We start from the raw sequence: 19,737 nt of genomic DNA, 5'->3' as shown, positions 1-19,737 counted from the left end.
TGTCTCCCTTGAAGAATGTCCTGTTACTTCTACTAATTGCTGGGAGTACGGATTAGGTGGACACTTATCGCAAATGTGCGACAGAAAGAAAAAGAATTTGTTAAACAAAAAAGAGGTGCATGTTCGACACAAAGATGATTTTTCTGCATCAAGGGGGGACAAAGTGGGTTTAAGTGCCTCTAATTTCTCATCATTTATTCCTTTTTATGATATTTCTTTCAGTGGAATTAAATTACAATTGACAGTAGATTCAGGTTCACCTTTCACTATGGTGCCACAAGCGATATGGAAAAGTCACTTTGTGGACAAAATAGGAGGGTGGTTAGAACCCGATGATGTTAATGCCGAAAATTTTGCAGGAAGAAACATTAATATTCTAGGGTTTAGAACCCTTGTGTTTCGTTTTAAGGGAAAGCATGCTATGGGAAAATTGTATGTTGCAAGAAATGGTCCACCGGTATTAGGGTGGAAGGACATAAAGTTATTGAACATCAACCACTGAAATTTCTCAGAAATTAGGATCGAACCGTTATGGCCACCTTTCTCAGATCTTTATCTTCAAATATTCCGGTTATGAGCATGGATACATTCAACAACAAATTCCTTTAGGGAAGTTTTGTCCATTTCTCGTTGTTTTAGTTGATGAAAGCAACTCACTTAATTATAATACTAAATAAGGGAAATGTATCCTGATCTTCAACTGGAATAATCAAGATGTTGTGTATAATATACAGTATGTTCCTGGCTTATTAGTAGGCATTCTTTACCGCTTTAAGGAATTGTCCACGACCCAAAGCATATTTAGTGTGTTAATGCAGTATTTGAAGTTACTTTACCTATCTAAACTTATATGCAGAAGTTATATGTTACGTATCTAGCACATTTTTAAAAAAGGTACTAAAAGATTAAGAAGAAAAAGAAAAGAGATATATTTTGCTATTGGGAGGGTAGAAACGAGTAAGTGTTGAAATGGATTTTGTTTGCAGAGTAGGAAGGATTGTACCTCCTTCTGGCATTAGAAACAAAATCATCGATGTAGGCCATGTAGGGCACCCAAGTATAACTTGTACCAAGAGAAACATAAAAGTTTTGTATTGTGGGCCTCAAGTTGATATCGATATAGAAAGGAAAGTTTGTGAAGGTTTCAGTTATGAGAATGCAGACAAAAGCCAGAAGACTTTAATTCCTCCTTTGTCGTCCTGACGATGTTGGGAGTGTGTTGCGCTAGATATCTTTGGATCTGTCTATTGGCAGGATAGTTCTTTAAGATACAGTTTGGTCTTAGTTGTTTTTTTTTGCTTTAAACTATCCTTGGAGAAACTCTATTGTTGAAAGTGTGAATGTAATACACTACACTACGCTACTACTACAATTCTAGTAGGAAATGAATTTTTGTGTACAAGGAAAAAGTTGCTAATATAGAAAGAAGTTAGGTTCCTATACATAATTCTATTTCTTGGGGTTACACGATGAGCAGGATGTGAGGATTTTTCAGCAAAGTTAGGCGAAGAATAAGACGTTTTTTATTTTTTTTTATTTTTACATATAGCAAACTTGATACTCAGCTCTTCGCAAAAGTTATGAAAAATACTGTTCTTAGCTTAGTTGTATAACTAGAGTAGAAGCTAATTTTGATTCAGATGACATTGAGAATAGTTGTAGAGTATTATAGTGATTAATTGTTTAATTTTTCATTTTCAAATTATAAGGAAGGGGATGTGCAGGGTATGAGTTCTGGTCCTTTTACCTTTTCTTTTAGTTCAACACATGTTTCTGAAAATCCTGCAGATCAAGTTACCCAGATTCCTTCTGCAGGTGAGATACGCTATGCTAAAGTGACAAAGTCAAGCAGTTCAGCATTTATGAATATTTATTTATTTATGTTCTGCTTGGGTTTATAAAGAAAGGGGATGTGTAGTGATTGCATGTTTCTTTAAATGAGCAATGGAATTATACTATGTAATAGAACCTTGTTGAATGGTGTTCTGGGATTGTAGAATGTCATTACAAGTTGTGCCCATCTCGTTGCCAAATGTGTTGTGATCTCTTTATCAATAAGACGATATCCATGAATGATTAAAGTATTTATTTGACTCGTAGTTCAGAAGATATAAGTGCATGCAGCAGATCATACAGGTAACAGTAAACTGAATCATGACATTCTACAATCCCAGAACCCCATTCAACAAGGTTCTATTACATAGTATAATTCCATTGCTCATTTAAAGAAACATGCAATCACTACAGTTACCATGCCTCTGAGCACTACAGGTAGCATGTGACACACATGACAACAAACAGACATGTACCTACCCCCTTCTTGCTGCTGTCCCTCCTGCAACTGCCTATGGAGGTCTGGGAACACCACTTCCAGGACCCAGAGCAAGTGGGGGGTGAGGTGGCGGGTGCCGCCATGCCGGCGTGGAGCTTCTATCTTGAGCTGTACCCTGGCGATGCTGCGGGTCCAGCACCGGATGTCCTGCCACCTCTTCCTGATGTTACTGAGCCTCCTGCGAGACCCCCCCTCACTCCCAACAGCCCTGGCGATGTCCAGCCAGATGTCACTGTTGGAAAGGCGACCCCAGGGGAGACAGAAGGTGTCTGACTGTCCGCCCCGAGACCCACCTCTCTGTATGGAATAGGCCGAGCGCCGTAGGGAGGCCTCCTTGGCGAGGCTCCTCTCCTACAATCGTAACAGCTGAGCAACCACACTACTTACAGATGGACACCACACAGGAGGAATATTCACAAGAATCTTTATATAAGCAATTAAGGCAAGTCCTTTGCAGGTTAGCAGGCAAGGATCGAGGGATCCGTAAAGTCTTGGTTTCGGGGATAGGGGGTAGCGGGACAGTCTTGGCACCAACTGGTGCGTGGATAGTTCAAGGGATCAGACCGCGACAGCGTCAGCAGGGCCTCGAAGATGGTTCAGCTCGGTCGGGCCGCGACGGCGTCAGCAGGGCTTCGAAGATGGTTCAGTTCGGTCAGGCCGTGACAGCGTCAGCAGGGCCTCGAAGATGGTTCGGTTCGGTCAGGCCGCGACAGCGTCAGCAGGGCCTCGAAGGTGGTTCAGCTTAGTCAGGCCGCGACAGCGTCAGCAGGGCCTCGAAGGTGGTTCAGCTTGGGCAGGCCGCGACAGCGTCAGCAGGGCCTCGAAGGTGGTTCAGCTTGGTCAGGCCGCGTCAGCGTCAGCAGGGCCTCGAAGGTGGTTCAGCTTGGTCAGGCCGCGACAGCGTCAGCAGGGCCTCGAAGGTTGTTCAGCTTGGTCAGGCCGCGACAGCGTCAGCAGGGCCTCGAAGGTTCCAGGTGCAAGAGTTCGGATCAGGATCAGCCGCGACAAGGTCAGCAGGGCTTCGACTCCAAGATACAACTGGAGTCCTAATCCAGGGCTGGCCCAGATATAGGACTGGAGTCCTTTGATGTCCGGACCCTCGCGCCTGGGGTTCAGAGGGGCCGGGATGAAGGTGTCCAGACACCCAGCAGGGGGGTGGAGCCAGCGCCCAGGGAGGCTGAAGGGCGATCGATACCAGGCATCCGGGGACGGCTGGAGGCCCCTCGAAACTCCCCTCTTCCGGGCTCTGCCAAGTGGCCACTCTACCACCTGGGAGGATCTTGGTGCCTCGATGTCGGGGCTTCGCTGAGGCCGGGGCAAGGGATGGCTGCGGCCCCGTGCTCGGGACGTGATGGGCCCAAGATGGAGTCGGGCCGGAAATGGTGGTCTGGCCTGGTCGCCAGACCGGCTGTGTTGGCGAGCAGGGTCCGCCGGGGTCCCAGGGGGGAGAGCCGTGGGTTGCCAGGGGGGCTGCTCTCGTCGAGGGTTTGCGTTCAGGGGGGTCGACAGCGGGTCGACGGAGGGCCGATGTCGTCCCAGGCCCGCCATGCAGGAGGGGTAGGACCACGCCACGAGGCCGAGTCCAACACACGTCCCCTCCAGCTGAAGGCGGGGAGAGTCACCCATCTTCCTGGGGATTCTCCTCGTCGAGGCGGAAGAATCGGGACAGGCCGTCAGCATTGGCGTGGTCGTCGCCAGGGCGATGCTCCACCGTGAAGTCCATCCCTTGGAGGGAGATGGACCAGCGCAGCAGCTTTGGGTTTTTGCCACGCATCTGCATCAGCCACCGCAGGGGCCGGTGGTCAGTCTGGACCCGGAAGTGGGTGCCGAAGAGGTAGGGCCTGAGTTTCTTGAGGGCCCATACGACGGCGAAGGCCTCTCTTTCAATGGTGCTCCATCGCTGCTCTCTGGCCAGCAGCCGCCGGCTGATGAAGGCCACAGGATGGTCAATCCCCTCGGGGTCAATCTGGGATAGGACCGCCCCGATGCCGTGCTCCGAGGCGTCGGTCTGGACTACAAACTCCCGGCTGTAGTCAGGGGCTTGGAGCACAGGGGCGGTGCACATGGCTGTTTTCAAAGTCTCGAAGGCCACCTGACACGTGGGTGTCCATTGTACTTTTTGTGGCCGGTTCTTCGAGGTCAGTTCAGTGAGGGGCCCCACAATGCTCCCATAGTTCTTGATGAATCGCCGATAATATCCAGTGAGCCCCAGGAAGGCCCGGACGGCTGTCTGGGTGACCGGGGGCTCCCAGGCCACGATGGCGTCAATCTTGGGTTGGAGGGGAGCCACGTGGCCGCTCCCCACTTGGTGTCCCAGGTAGGTCACGGATCCTTGACCTATATGGCACTTGCTGGCTTTCACAGTTAGTCCGGCCCGGCGGAGGGCCGCCAGGACCTCCCAGAGGTGCGTCAGGTGCTCGGCCCAGTGAAGGCTGTACACTGCAATGTCGTCTAGATAGGCGGCGCTGAATTCTTCTAGCCCCGCCAGCACTTTGTTCACCAGTCTCTGGAAGGTGGCTGGGGCGTTTTTCATGCTGAAGGGCATCACCTTGAATTGGAAGTGGCCGTCGGGTGTGGAGAATGCCGACCGCTCCTGGGCGCCTGGAGTGAGGCCGATCTGCCAGTACCCGGCTGTGAGGTCGAAGGTACTGAGGTACTTGGCGGCTCCCAGGTGGTCGATTAGTTCATCGGCCCGGGGGATGGGATGTGCGTCGGTTCTGGTAACAGCATTCAGTCCCCGGTAGTCGACACAAAACCTGAGTTCTGGAGGGGTGCCAGGTGCGGCGGCTTTTGGGACCAGGACCACTGGGCTGGCCCAGGGACTGTCGGAGGGTTCGACCACCCCCAGGGCCAGCATCTTGGTAACTTCTGTCTGGATGCAGGCCCGAACTCGGTCGGGAACTCAGTAGGCCCGGTGTCGCACTGGCTGGCTGTCCCCGGTGTCGACATCGTGGACACACCACTGGGTCACCCCGGGGGTGAGGGAGAACAGGTCCGTAAATCGCCCCAACAGTTCTTGGCAGTCTCGGCGTTGCGCTGGGGTCAGGGCGGAGGAGAGAGAGATTCCCTCAACGGAGCCGTCTTTCTCAGCGCACCTTAGGAGGTCGGGCAGGGGCTCGGAGTCGTCTTCGGTCCCATCGTCGGTAGCTAGCAGCAGGCTCAGTTCTGTGCAGGCAAAATGAGGCTTGAGCCGGTTGGCGTGCAGAACCCGTAGGGGGTTTCGGGGGGACTCCATGTCCACGAGATAGGTGACAGGGCTCTTGCGCTCGATCACTTTGAAGGGGCCCGACCATTTGTCCTGGAGGGCACAAGGTTCGACCGGGGACATGACCCAGACCCGCTGGCCCGGCTCGAACTCGATGGATGAAGAGTTCTGGTCATACCAGCGTTTCATGTCCTCCTGACTGGCCTCAAGATTGGCCTCGGCAAGGGCCCGGAACTTTCGAGTCTGGCTTCGTAGGGTCAGGAGGTACCGGTAGACATCCGGCGGTGCGTTTTGGACTGTAGTTTCCCAGCCTTCTTTGACCAGGCTGAGGGGACCTCGGACAGGGTGCCCGTACAAGAGTTCAAAGGGGCTGAAGCCCAGGGATTTCTGTGGTACCTCCCGATAGGCGAACAAGAGGCAGGGCAGCAGGACGTCCCATTTGCGGTGGAGGGGCTCTTCTAGGCCCTGGATCATCCCCTTGAGTGTCCGGTTAAACTGCTCCACAAGTCCATTCCCTTGGGGGTGATACGGGTTGGTGAATTTATACGTGACCCCGCACTGTTGCCACAGGGACCGCATATACTTTGATATAAAGTTTGTGCCCCGATCGCTCACGACTTCTCGGGGGAACCCCACTCTGGAGAAGATCTCCATCAGTGCTCGGCCCACCACGGGAGCCGTTATGGTTCGTAGGGGGATGGCTTCGGGATAGCGGGTGGCATGGTCCACCAGGACGAGGATGAAGCGATGCCCTTGCGAGGTTCGGGGGTCCAGGGGCCCCACGATGTCTATCCCCACTCGTTCGAAGGGAGTGGTCACTACTGGAAAGGGTTGGAGCAGGGCCTTCACCTTCCCTCCGCTCTTTCCGCTGGCTTGGCATGTCGGGCAGGTGCGGCAGTGGTTATGCACATCGTTGCGCATCTTCGGCCAGTAGAAATGGGTCACCAGGCGGCTGTAAGTTTTGTCCTACCCCAGGTGCCCGGCGAGGGGCACATCGTGTGCCAGGTTCAAAAGGAAGTCTCTGAATCGTAGGGGGACCACCAACATTAGGCTGGCCCCTAGCTCGGCAATTTTCTGTTCACTGTATAGGAGGCCGTGGTCCCAGTAGACCCAGTGGGACCCCGAGGTGTCCCCGGCAGCTTGGGCGGTGGCTTGCTGTCGGGTCCCCTCGAGGGAGGGGCAGGCCTTCTGTTCCTGCCGGAATTGTTCTCGGGTGGGACCACCCTCTTGGCGCCATTGGACTAGTTCGGGGATGTCGCTGAGTTTGGCGCTGCCTTCTTGGTCATGCTCCGATTGCTCGGGCTCGGAGTCAGATTCTTCATTGACTGCGGGCGGTGGGGGCGCGGGCCACTCTGGCTCTTCAGTCGGGGTGGCCTCGGGTGCCGCCAGGGCCCGGGCAGTCATGGATCGGGTCGTCGCGCAGACCCACTCTGGTAGTCCCATCATTCCTAGATGCTCTCTCCGTTCGACTTGGGCCCAGGGAGAGCTCTCGAGGTCGTTTCCAAGGAGGCAGTCCACTGGGGCGTCGTCCCGGACGGTCACTTTGAGGGTGCCCGACACCCCCCCGCCACTCGGAGGGGATTCGGGCCATCTGACACAGAGTTTCGGAGTTGTCGGCGGCCCTCACGAGGCATCGCACGTTTGGTATGATCTGTTCTGGGGTCACCAAGTGGCAGCGGACGGCCGTCACACTGGCTCCCGTGTCTCGGAGGGCTTCGGTCCGTCGTCCATTGATGTGGACCCACTGACGGTACTTTTGAGTGTTCCTCGGTAGCGGGGCCTGAGGGACCATGTCTCTTTCGCCCAGGCAGGCTAGGGCCATGGCGGCCGGTTCATACTCGGTCTGATCTTCGTTGTAGACCTTTTTGTCTTCTTCTCCCCCTTCCCCCAGGGCTGCAGCAGCGAACTGGCGGGTCGGAAGCCCGGTGGTGCCGGGGCGCTGGTTCATGGGGCAGAGGGGGTCACTGGCATAGTGACCGGTCCGCTGGCATCTGTGGCAAGTAATGTTCGGGTGGGGCCCCGGCCGCGCTGGTGGGGGCCCTCTTCTGGTCAGGGATGGCGAAGTGTTCTTCTGGGGGGACCCCCGAGGCGGACTCCGGCCCGGGGCCGACGGGAAGTCTCGGCTCCTGTTCTGGCCTCCTCCGCCGCCACGCTGGCGGGGGTGCCCCTGGCCGTTCCGTCCCGTTTCTCCTATCGGGGTCCGGGGGACCCGGGTGCTCACCCATCGATCCACCTCGACGGCGAGTTTTCGGGGCTCGGTCAGCTTACTGTCGAGGAGATGCTGCCTGAGCTCGACAAAGCAGTTGTTGGAGAGGTGCTCCCAAACGATGAGGTCGAACAGCTGCTCGTAGGTGGACACTTTGCTGCCCTTTATCCATCCTTCCAGGGCCCGGCTATAAAAGTTTACGTACTCCACCCACGTGGTACCGGGAATCTTTTTGCAGTCTCTGAACCTCTGTCGGTACATCTCGGGGGTGAGGCCATACCGGGTGAGCAGGGCGTCCTTCATGTGGTCATAGGAGGACATCACGTCCTCGGCCAGCTCAAGCAGGGTGTCTCTTCCTTCGCTGACGAATCTCCCCCACAAGCCGGCACCCCAATCTTTTCGCGGGATGCGGTGCGTGGTCATGGCAACTTCATACGCCTTGAACCATTGCTGGATATCGTCATTTTTGTAGTATTCCTTGACGATATCCTTGGGAATGTGGACCTTCGGGTCGGCAGGAGGTGGAGGGTTCCGGATTACCGCGGCGCCAGCCTCTTCGATCTTGGCTTTGATCTCTAGTTCTTTGAGGCCACGCTCGTCTTCGTACGTGAGCTTTTTTTCGTCCAATTCTCTTTGCCTCCGCCTCTCTTCCAGATCTCCCTCTAATCGTAGTTGTTCAATGGCCATTTTCTTTGCTGCTAATTGAAGCTCTCCATCCAGCCGGAGTCGGGCGAGCTCTAGTTCATGGAGCCGACTCCTCTCTCGCTCCCGGGCGTCTTCATGGGAGAGGCCCGGTTCTTTGTTGGCGGTTCTTTCCCCCTCTGGGGCTACGACTGTACTCAGGGGTACTTCTAGGACAATGTCCTCGTTGGTTTGGGGTGGGGTCGCTCCGGTCTCCACCCATGTTTGTAATGCGTCTTTAAAATCGTCTTTTGTGCTTAGTCCGGTGGTAGCGATACCTAGGGCTTTGCAGAATTGTTTGAGTTCTTTATGGGTGTACTCCTCTAATAGTTCTTTCTGGAATTCTGCGGTTGTTCCGGCTTCTTTAGTAGTCATCATGGTTGTGGGTCTCTGTTAGTAGTGGCGAGTTACTCGCTGTACGATTTGCGCGGGCTCGGATCCCGTCGCTTGCCACGAATGTTGGAAAGGCGACCCCAGGGGAGACAGAAGGTGTCTGACTGTCCGCCCCGAGACCCACCTCTCTGTATGGAATAGGCCGAGCGCCGTAGGGAGGCCTCCTTGGCGAGGCTCCTCTCCTACAATCGTAACAGCTGAGCAACCACACTACTTACAGATGGACACCACACAGGAGGAATATTCACAAGAATCTTTATATAAGCAATTAAGGCAAGTCCTTTGCAGGTTAGCAGGCAAGGATCGAGGGATCCGTAAAGTCTTGGTTTCGGGGATAGGGGGTAGCGGGACAGTCTTGGCACCAACTGGTGCGTGGATAGTTCAAGGGATCAGGCCGCGACAACTTCAGCAGGGCCTCGAAGATGGTTCAGCTCGGTCGGGCCGCGACAGCGTCAGCAGGGCCTTGAAGATGGTTCACTTCGGTCAGGCCGCGACAGCGTCAGCAGGGCCTCGAAGATGGTTCAGTTCGGTCAGGCCGCGACAGCGTCAGCAGGGCCTCGAAGATGGTTCGGTTCGGTCAGGCCGCGACAGCGTCAGCAGGGCCTCGAAGGTGGTTCAGCTTGGGCAGGCCGCGACAGCGTCAGCAGGGCCTCGAAGGTGGTTCAGCTTGGTCAGGCCGCGACAGCGTCAGCAGGGCCTCGAAGGTGGTTCAGCTTGGTCAGGCCGCGACAGCGTCAGCAGGGCCTCGAAGGTGGTTCAGCTTGGTCAGGCCGCGACAGCGTCAGCAGGGCCTCGAAGGTTCCAGGTGCAAGAGTTCGGATCAGGATCAGCCGCGACAAGGTCAGCAGGGCTTCAACTCCAAGATACAACTGGAGTCCTAATCCAGGGCTGGCCCAGATATAGGACTGGAGTCCTTTGATGTCCGGACCCTCGCGCCTGGGGTTCAGAGGGGCCGGGATGAAGGTGTCCAGACACCCAGCAGGGGGGTGGAGCCAGCACCCAGGGAGGCTGAAGGGCGATCGATACCAGGCGTCCGGGGACGGCTGGAGGCCCCTCGAAACTCCCCTCTTCCGGGCTCCGCCAAGTGGCCACTCTACCACCTGGGAGGATCTTGGTGCCTCGATGTCGGGGCTTCGCTGAGGCCGGGGCCAGGGATGGCTGCGGCCCCGTGCTCGGGACGTGATGGGCCCAAGATGGAGTCGGGCCGGAAATGGTGGTCTGGCCTGGTCGCCAGACCGGCTGTGTTGGCGAGCAGGGTCCGCCGGGGTCCCAGGGGGGAGAGCCGTGGGTTGCCAGGGGGGCTGCTCTCGTCGAGGGTTCGTGTTCAGGGGGTTGACAGCGGGTCGACGGAGGGCCGATGTCGTCCCAGGCCCGCCGTGCGGGAGGGGTAGGACCACGCCACGAGGCCGAGTCCAACAGTCACCCTTCTCATAGGCAGATACCTGTCACGAATATAAAGTGAGACTACATCAGTACACTGGGTCCATGTCCCAAACACATACACTTGCACCAAATAGACGATGACAAGAGGGCATAGGATGCTGACCACACTTGCATCGTTGTCCATGTGTATGCAGCCTGTGAGCAAACAACAATGCACTACACGCCATAGAAAGGCAACAGATGCCATAAGGGGTGCAAACCACTCTTTGAGCATGGCACACACTGAGCAATATATGCCACATCATGGTGGACTGCAGCACGTGACATGCTGTCACACACCCCACTACACCAAATAACCATGTTCAGACCACACATGCACACCCTGGCACAGCTCATCTGCTTGTCATTTGTCAACAGTGTATACAACATCACTTAGCACATGTCACACCTGCAAAATATGTGACACAGGCCTCAAGCTAACTGTGCAAGTCATGCACACGGCGCAGCATACTTGTCTCATCACATGGGTATAGCTGCGGCATACGTCATGCACCAGTCTTGCAAAACATCACCAACACAATTTGCCAGCTGACAAAGATCCATCACACTCTTCAATGTACATCACTTCAAAGCATGCTTTTGTCCAACAGGCACACATGTCATGAACAAATCCATCTACAGTGAGTACATTCATCTGTCATTCATGTGGGAACACTGCAAGAGCTCAGGAAAACATCAAAAATTACCATGCAAGGTGTGGCACAGCAGAAAGTGTGATTCACATTGCATTTAATATCACAGTTAGTACAATGCAGAGGAGCAGTAAACACGATTACACTACATCATTGACTGCCTGTGAGAGACCACACTGTACACACCGGCACTCACTCCAAACAACATAGCATCTCTTAACAATACATATACAATGGCTGTAGTGTCACACCCACAACAGGTTCACAGCCCAAGGTAGTGCACACATCACTCACCTGCTCCTCTGGTCTCCCATACAGCTTGCTGTAGTTAGGCAGGAGGGCATCTAGCAGGGCCTTGTTCTCCCCCTCACTGAATGCAGGTGCCCTCTCCATGCTCAGCTAATCAGGGTCCAGAGGATACAGAGGCAGCAGCTGTGTTGTCCACTCCAATGTTGTGCAGGCAAGTCCCATCTTACAGCCACATGCCGCCTTATATCTGTGCTGCAGAGGGCCTGTGAGTCCAAGGAGTACTGTGTGATAGGCCAGAATAGTTTGCATCCTATGTATCATCCAATACCATGAGACATAAGGCCATGACACACATTTGCATGTCTTGAAAACTGAGCCTGAGCTCAACAACAACTTTTGCAACATTGTATAGTTTAGCCTAACTGATTTTTCAAGAACAACTGTAGAACACTCTCAAATCTCTGTTTCCTTGACAACCTGGATGCATTCTAACCATTCAGCTACTCCCCTAGATGTTCCCTATGTATTTTCTGGAATCCCCACACAAGTACGGTGCGATTTCCGTCGCAAATGCAACTCATTCAATGGTGAAACGAGCCGTACACACGCACGTTCACTTGGGGTACGCATTGCTCGCGTATGGCTGCAATGCAATAGGGAAACGAGCCGTACACACGCACGTTAACTTGGGGTACGCATTGCTCGCATATGGCTACATTGCAATAGGGAAACGAGTCGTACACACGCACGTTCACTTGGGGTAAGCATTGCTCGCGTATGGCTACAATGCAATAGGGAAACAAGCTGTACACACGCACGTTAACTTGGGGTACGTATTGCTCGCGTATGGCTACAATGCAATAGGGAAACGAGCTGTACACACGCAGTAGGGAAACAAGCTATACACACGCACGTTCACTTGGGGTACGCATTGCTCGCATATGGCTACAATGCAATAGGGAAACGAGCCGTACACATGCACGTTAACTTGGGATACGCATTGCTCACGTATGGCTACAATGCAATAGGGAAACGAGCCGTACACACGCACGTTCACTTGGGGTACGCATTGCTCGCGTATGGCTACAATGCAATAGGGAAACGAGCTGTACACATGCACGTTCACTTGGGGTACGCATTGCTCGCGTATGGCTACAATGCAATAGGGAAACGAGCCGTACACACGCACGTTCACTTGGGGTACGCATTGCTCACGTATGGCTACAATGCAATAGGGAAACGAGCTGTACACACGCACATTAACTTGGGGTACGCATTGCTCGCGTATGGCTACAATGCAATAGGGAAACGAGCCGTACACACGCACGTTCACTTGGGGTACGCATTGCTCGCGTATGGCTACAATGCAATAGGGAAACAAGCCATACACACGCACGTTCACTTGGGGTACTGTGCGTTTGACATGCTCAAGTGAATGCATGTGTTGGCTGCGTACATCAGCTCATTCATGCCAACATTGGGAGAGTGATATCAGGAAATAACATTTCAGGGATGTAGGTGTAGGCACATGTTGAGTATGTGGATGTCTACATTTGCATGGCATCCTTAAATCAGCAGGCCCTATGTGTGGCAGACAGTGATATAGCACAGGGAATGTTATATTGTGGCACTGTGGATGTGGGAAAAGCTGTTCAGACATGTCATTAATCACAGTGCACATGTGTTCCACATACATTCAACACTTCTTACCTGACTTACAACTAGAACATATTGTGATGCACATCAACACTGGTATGGCACAACATTCAGTACAGTCATCTGTCACATGATGACAGCAACATGCCCACTGTCACAGATGTAAAATTGTCGCCCAGCATGACCATGTGTGACCACGTCATGTGTGTGCCATGTGCGAAATTGTGCATGCTCTATGTATACTGTCAGTTTCATCTGCTGTATGCTCATCTATGATGGGTCTTTGCTGTGATGACAGGGTTACACATGTACGCACACCATGCCACTGGTACAAATCATCCGCTCACATGTGTGATGGGATCATAGACCATTTGTCACCAAATATACATATCTGCAGTCTGATAATGTACATGTTGTAGTTGTAGCAAATGCACACCTCAAGCACAATATGTCTGATATGTGCAAATGATGGCACATGTGATGTGGGTGTGTGCATTGCTGTCAGCTGTCTGGATGTGCAGACAACCTCCTCATGCAGTTCACGTTACGTGTGTCACTGACATGAAACATGGTCCTGCTCACTCAGACCAGCCTAGCAGATCATTTCTATGCATGTCATGTCCATTCCACAGACAACAGGTCTATCAGTTATCATGGAGGAGTGGCAGCCAGCTAGCACATGTGTCCTCAATGTGTAGCCCACGCCAGACTCATAGATGATTAGATGCGTCGAAGCAGTGTTACATGTACCATGTCCATTGTAATTGTCTTTGTCTGAAAGTTGTACCCTTTTCTTCCTTTATATGTTGTGCAGGGCATCCCCTCTGGCAAGGCCGTTGCCAGACTTGGAAGCCATGAGGGAAAGTGATTGCATACGGCGTTACCACTTCACAAGAAAGTTGATTCAGGACCTGACGGACAGGCTGGAACAACATCTCCAACCACGACACAGATATCCAACTGTGCTGACACCCAAGGTTAAGGTGATGGCAGCACTACATTTCTTTGCCACAGGTACGTTCCAATTTACCATAGGTGATGGTGGGGGGGATGTCCCAAACAATGTGCAGCAGGGTTTTACGTGATGTATTGGCAGCCATGTTACTGCACATAGATGAATTCATAACATTTCCTACTTCTGCAGAGTTGACAGATGTCAAGGGGAAATTCTATGGCCTGGGACGCATGCCACATGTAATTGGTGCTATTGATGGAACACATGTTTCTCTGGTGCCACCACAGGCTCAGGAGCAAGCGTTCCGCAACAGGAAACATTACCACTCGATAAATGCCCTGGTGGTGTGTCTTGCCAACATGCTGATCTCCCATGTTTGTGAACGTTTTCCAGGATCGTGCCACGATGCATTCATCATGAGGCATAGCAGGGTACCACAGATGATGCTGCATGTGCGCAACCATTGGGCATGTCTTGTTGGTGGGTAAAGTCTGTTACTCATGTATGTCTGTATGTCATTATTTCCTTAACTGCATCATAATACACACTCATTTCAAAGATGTCAATTTGCAGGAGATGCAGGATATCCAAACATGCCGTGGCCCATGACTCCGCTACGCAACCCCTGAACTGCTACAGACCAGCGGTACAACAATGCTCATAGGCAGACCAGGCGGGTTATAGAGCGAACATTTGGACTCCTGAAGAGCCGGTTCAGGTGCCTCGACAAGACAGGCGGAGCCCTCCCATACACCCCACTCAAGGTGTGTGACATCTTCACCGTGTGCTGCATGCTACACAACATGGCAGTGGAAGAGGCCGTGCCACTCATCCTAGATCTTGATGAGCTGGAACATCCGCCTGTGGAGGATGAAGGACTTGGCCAGGATGCCAGTGATGAGGAGGTTGAAGATGATATCCGGAGTTACCTCATCCGCAACTTCTTTTCATAATGGTGAGTCCTAGGTGCATATTGTTCACGCATGTACCATAGAGTTGAATGGGTAGCAGGCTGTTTGTCCAGCTGACTGTATGTAATATCACTTTGATGTTTGTTGTGCAGTGTCACACAGGTGCAGATGTAATGCCACACACAGACGTGCCATGTGTGAACATGGAATGTACAAGTGTAGTACAACCTTAGTCTATTCTACATGACCATGTCTGAATGAAATTATTCTGTACTTGACCCCTTGGGTGCCTCTCATTCCCAGGTCGCCCTGCCTGTTGTCCGTTGGTGTCTTGTTGGTCAGCCTGCTATTACTCATGATGATAGCAACGTCAGCCACATTAACGGACCATGCACGGACATGTGGAAATGTCAGTTTGGGTAAGGACTCATACGAGGCTTTTTTCCGTTGGTATGTTTTCAATTGTGTGGTACATGTTCATGCGCAAGTTGTTGGACCATGCGTACATGCAACAACATCAGGTTTCCAATTCCATGTAGCCCCACTCCAATGACAGGTTAGTCACCCTATCTGACAGTCATCTGTTGTTGCGTTTTGATTCTGGGGAATGCATCAATGTGTGTAAACATTGACACTGAAACATTGCATATACCTTGTTTCCACATTGTGTGGGAGATCACAACCACGGACTCTGTGGGGGATTGCAGCCTCACTGTGTGCAGCAGGATGTGTCTGGATCATCCCCTCAACCCTGTGGGCCAGTACACTTTGGTTTCCAAAAAACCATGCCGTGTAGGTGTGGGCCGGTGTATGTCCCTCATGTTAAGACAACTGTTGTGTGAGTCTGTATGCATGTATGCATTGCCCCTTGTGCCAGTATGTCATGTCACTGTCATGTCGTTACCTCAGTGCAGGTTGAGAATAGTGCTACGCTTGCTTTCACAGTGAGTTGAAGTTCACTATCTATTCCCATGATGCCAGGTATGTTGGTCTGATGACATTAGGATGGTGGGCTGATTCACATGTAAATAATTCTGTGGCACCAGTAGAGTAAGGTTAATCACATGATTCTCTAGTCCCGCGCACCATCTCATGGTGACGGTAGGGTTCTTTCTGTGGCCTAGCTCCTCATTACTTGCTGTTGACTTAATTTCGTCCTGCTTGTCATGTTTAGCACAGTTAGGCTCATTTGCAAGAGCAACAGACTGGCTCCTGAGGGGCTTCATAGGATTTAGGTCATTATCTTACTCATCATATGAGATGCTTACAGCTGTTGTGGGTGATGTCAAGTTTGCCTTCATGGCCCTTACGGATACACAGGGCCAAATACACATATTTGACTTTGTATAAGTATCACTGCCATACAAATTGATGTCTTGTTTTGGGACACATCATCATACACTGTGACTTAGTTTTTGTCAACATGGATCTCAATGCATAGTAGCAGACTTGTGAGCGTTACACTAGATTCTAATAGGTGACAGACTGGACTATATTTTAAGTGTCTGTGTACATGCATCTGATCTTATGTCATAGCATTATGTGTGATCTCAAATAGGGTACAGTGGTTACACTTCACAGGTGTGACTGGTACAGTGTATCTCATGAGGTATTTGTTGAATCAGTGACACAAAAATGCTATCCTAATGCTTGTTTGCCTCTGTTTCAGATCTTCCTCCCTGCAGTTCCCATGCTCTCCTTCCCTCGCCTGATCACCCTTTTGGGTCTGTCATTTGTACTCAGACCAAGGGGCTATTTGAAGGTGGAACCCTTTCAGCATCGCACCACTCTGATGATCAAAGGTACGGACATTCCCTGTCAGTCGTGTGGAGAATCTTCATGCAGCATTACAGGTGACATCATTGCATGACTGTTATTGTGTTCAGGGCAATGCCAATGGCCATGTACATAGGATAATGCTGCATGCCCTCCCAAGGAACTTCATCATGTGGTGTATGACGTGTGCTTTCCACTGAACATTGTGCCTCCTTGCTGTCAATGCACATGTGTTTGCAATGTGCATTTATTCAATTTGCACTAATGTTAATTAAGAGTTCATATGTGGGTACGTCTCAGTGACAACATGCATTGGGTTGGTAAAGACAAAAGCTCAATATTGTGCATGAGGTAGATGGCTGTGTAAGTGCTGTTTACCTTGCTACCCACTACGTGCAGACTACACCTGCTGACGCTGTGTGTCCTGTGCCCCACTTGGCCCTAAGGGGCCGGATCCTGTGACCGTGATATTTGGTGATTAATCTGCCATTTTGCTTGCAGTGAGCCAGAGTCACCTAGACACATCCACAGCCACAATGCAGCACCGAGTGGCCAGATCCAGGACACCACACGCCTACAGGATACTCCTCCTTCCATCCATTTGTAGAGCATGCTCTTGCCAGCCTACACACAGAGAACAACTGACATTCATCCACCTGGTATCACGATACCTCAAACTCAACAATCACAGCTTCTCTGCCTGTGTGCAATACATACTGGCAAGACTATGTTGCCCCACATGACAGTGTGTCTACGTACAACCAGGCAATGTGCCTCGTACAGCACACACACACCTTCCATCTGCACAATATAGTACTGTGTTACCTTGTCAACACCACAGCAGCACACCTCGCCTTCCTTACAGTAACGTGGCAGTACGCAACCTCAGCACACCACTTCAACATGTCCGTCACAGACAGTCAAATAGCCACCGGGAACACACGCAAAAACAATGTCTCTTGGGTGTGGTGTGATGTGGCCGGTCTGTTGAAGAGATTTCTCAGACGTGGCAAGGCTTTCTGGATGCGTAGCACCCGTCACATGGGTTTGGTTGTTGTAGCTGCATAGGGGGCGGTCACGTGAACAGGTGAGCTTGTAGAGAGTGCAACAGGCCATTGCCCACAGTTTGTCCTGCCACCCTTGGCCTGTGCACCATTCATCACATCCACAGTACAGCTGCATGGTGATGATAGTTTTCATACATCAGGACACAGATGTTGGTACTCCCTATGTGGACACCTACATTTTAAGCCTGATCTGTACACCTACAAGTGACTCTCCTGTGCCTGTCTGTAATTGCAGTATTTCAAGCCAAACTCCCCTACAGCATTTAGTAAACATCACAGGTGTGTACTGCCATCCATGTATCTTGTTATTTGAAAGATATTAGCTATGTGTGTCCTCCACAGGACTCAGATCCAAGTGTGTGGATGGCTGCCGTTTGTTAATTTGTCTAGCATCTCATACATTTCCACCCACATATGTTTCAGACTCTGGGTACAAGATTACTACACCAATGCATATGATGTTTCACTGATTTATTTGGTGATCTTGTGCAGGAAACGTGAGTAGGTGCTGTACAAAAATGGGGGAATTCAAAGTTCACAGCTGGAGATGAGATGCTTTACAGTTTCAGTCAACAGAGGCAAGGCCACAGTGCGTGGCATCATTGGGCAGACTGTGACCAGCAAGTCTATGTGGGAGAGTCAAATAGGTGATGCTGTTGCATCCAAGGGCAATATGCCAGGCAGGTGTCCTGGGAGTTGTGCATGGCCCATTGCCTCTCAACGTCTTCATCGTGGACGACCCACCTTCCTTAGGGGACCCTCACATGCAGGCCTTGACGATGAATGGGACGCTCCGTCAGACAGTTCCTCCTCCTCCTCCCTCCCTGTGGCTGGAGTAGAACTTTGCCTTGAGGTTTGTGGCCTGGTGACACAGGGAGAGTGCTGCATGTTGGCAGACATCTGATGGAGAGATTGGCTCATGTTCTGATGCACCATCAAGAGCTCAGCCAGTGTTGCCTCCACCCGTCCATGATGTCGTACTTGCCTGGCATGTTGCTTGGCCTGCTGTTGTTTCAGTTCATTGATGGCCTCCACTATCTGGCTGACCTCCCTGGTGTCCCGCCGGTATGCCTCCAGGATGGTACTCAGTTGAGCCATACCGGTGCCTGCAGCTTCCTGGCCATAATCTCGCCTCCGCCTTACGCCACTCCCAACACCCTGACCCACATGAGCACGGCCTGTGCTTGTGGGCACATCGGATGGACGGGACCCCCGAATGTTGGCAGGGTGGATGTTGTCTGCCACCTCCAGGGTGCCCGCCGAAGGGTGTCCCTCATTTTCAGGCTGGTTCTCTGGTGGGTCATGGGCAGGGCTCTGACCTGTCTGCTGGGATGTGGTGGGAATGGGTCTGGTGGTTGGCACAGATGTATATGATCCAATTGCTGCAGGGGTTTGGGATCCAGAGTGGCCAGGTTGGTTGGGGTCATGCACGGTGTGTTGTGAGGCGTCGCTGTCGGTGGGGTCAGGGTCCTGCTGAGCCTGGGACTGGGATCCTTCTCCCCCCTAGTTTGGGTTGGTTTCCACACGTTGCCCTGTGGGTGTGAGAGACAGACACTGTTAATGCACTATCATGACACATATTTTTTGGTTCTCCATTGTCAGCATCACAGTTCAACCTGCTTTATATTGGTGGCATTGTTCACTTGTGTATGTGCATGTGGTGGGATCCAATTAACATTTGCTCAGGAGTATTAGCCATGTTCCATTTTCTTGAGATTGACTGACACAGCCTTTGCTGTGGCTTGTGTTGCCGTCACGACACAGATACAGCAGTGCTCTGTTTGATGCTATATTCACAATACAGTGTCAATCCTTATGCCAGCGTCAAGCATGCACAGGGTTTGACAAGCACAACGCTAGAGGATTGCGCCCACAGGGCTTGGACCCCCGGCACACGCACCTTCATACGTAATCAGGTGTGCGGGCCGGGGCCCCTGGGGGCCCTGGAGGCCCCCGGCTCGGCCAATTGCTTCCGGGTCTGATAACGCACTTCCAGGTGGGAGGGGGCGGAGACCGTTGCCTATTTAGGTTTCGGTCACTGTCGCCCCGGTCTCTTTGTCCCCCTCCTACTCCGGAACGGCTGTGCTTGCTCGTGGTGCGGCCCACCCCATCCCTAGAAAGTGTGATTGAACTTTAACTTGTCCCTGTCCCTGTGAGTGGTGGAGTGCGAGCGAGCGACGAGCCGGTACAGCTGAGTCCACGAACAAAGGAGGCGGCGGTGAGAAGCGCGG

Source organism: Lissotriton helveticus, chromosome 5_1 (genome assembly GCF_964261635.1).
Source record: "Lissotriton helveticus chromosome 5_1, aLisHel1.1, whole genome shotgun sequence".
Lineage (NCBI taxonomy): Eukaryota > Metazoa > Chordata > Amphibia > Caudata > Salamandridae > Lissotriton > Lissotriton helveticus.
Note: the sequence above shows the minus strand (reverse complement) of the source record.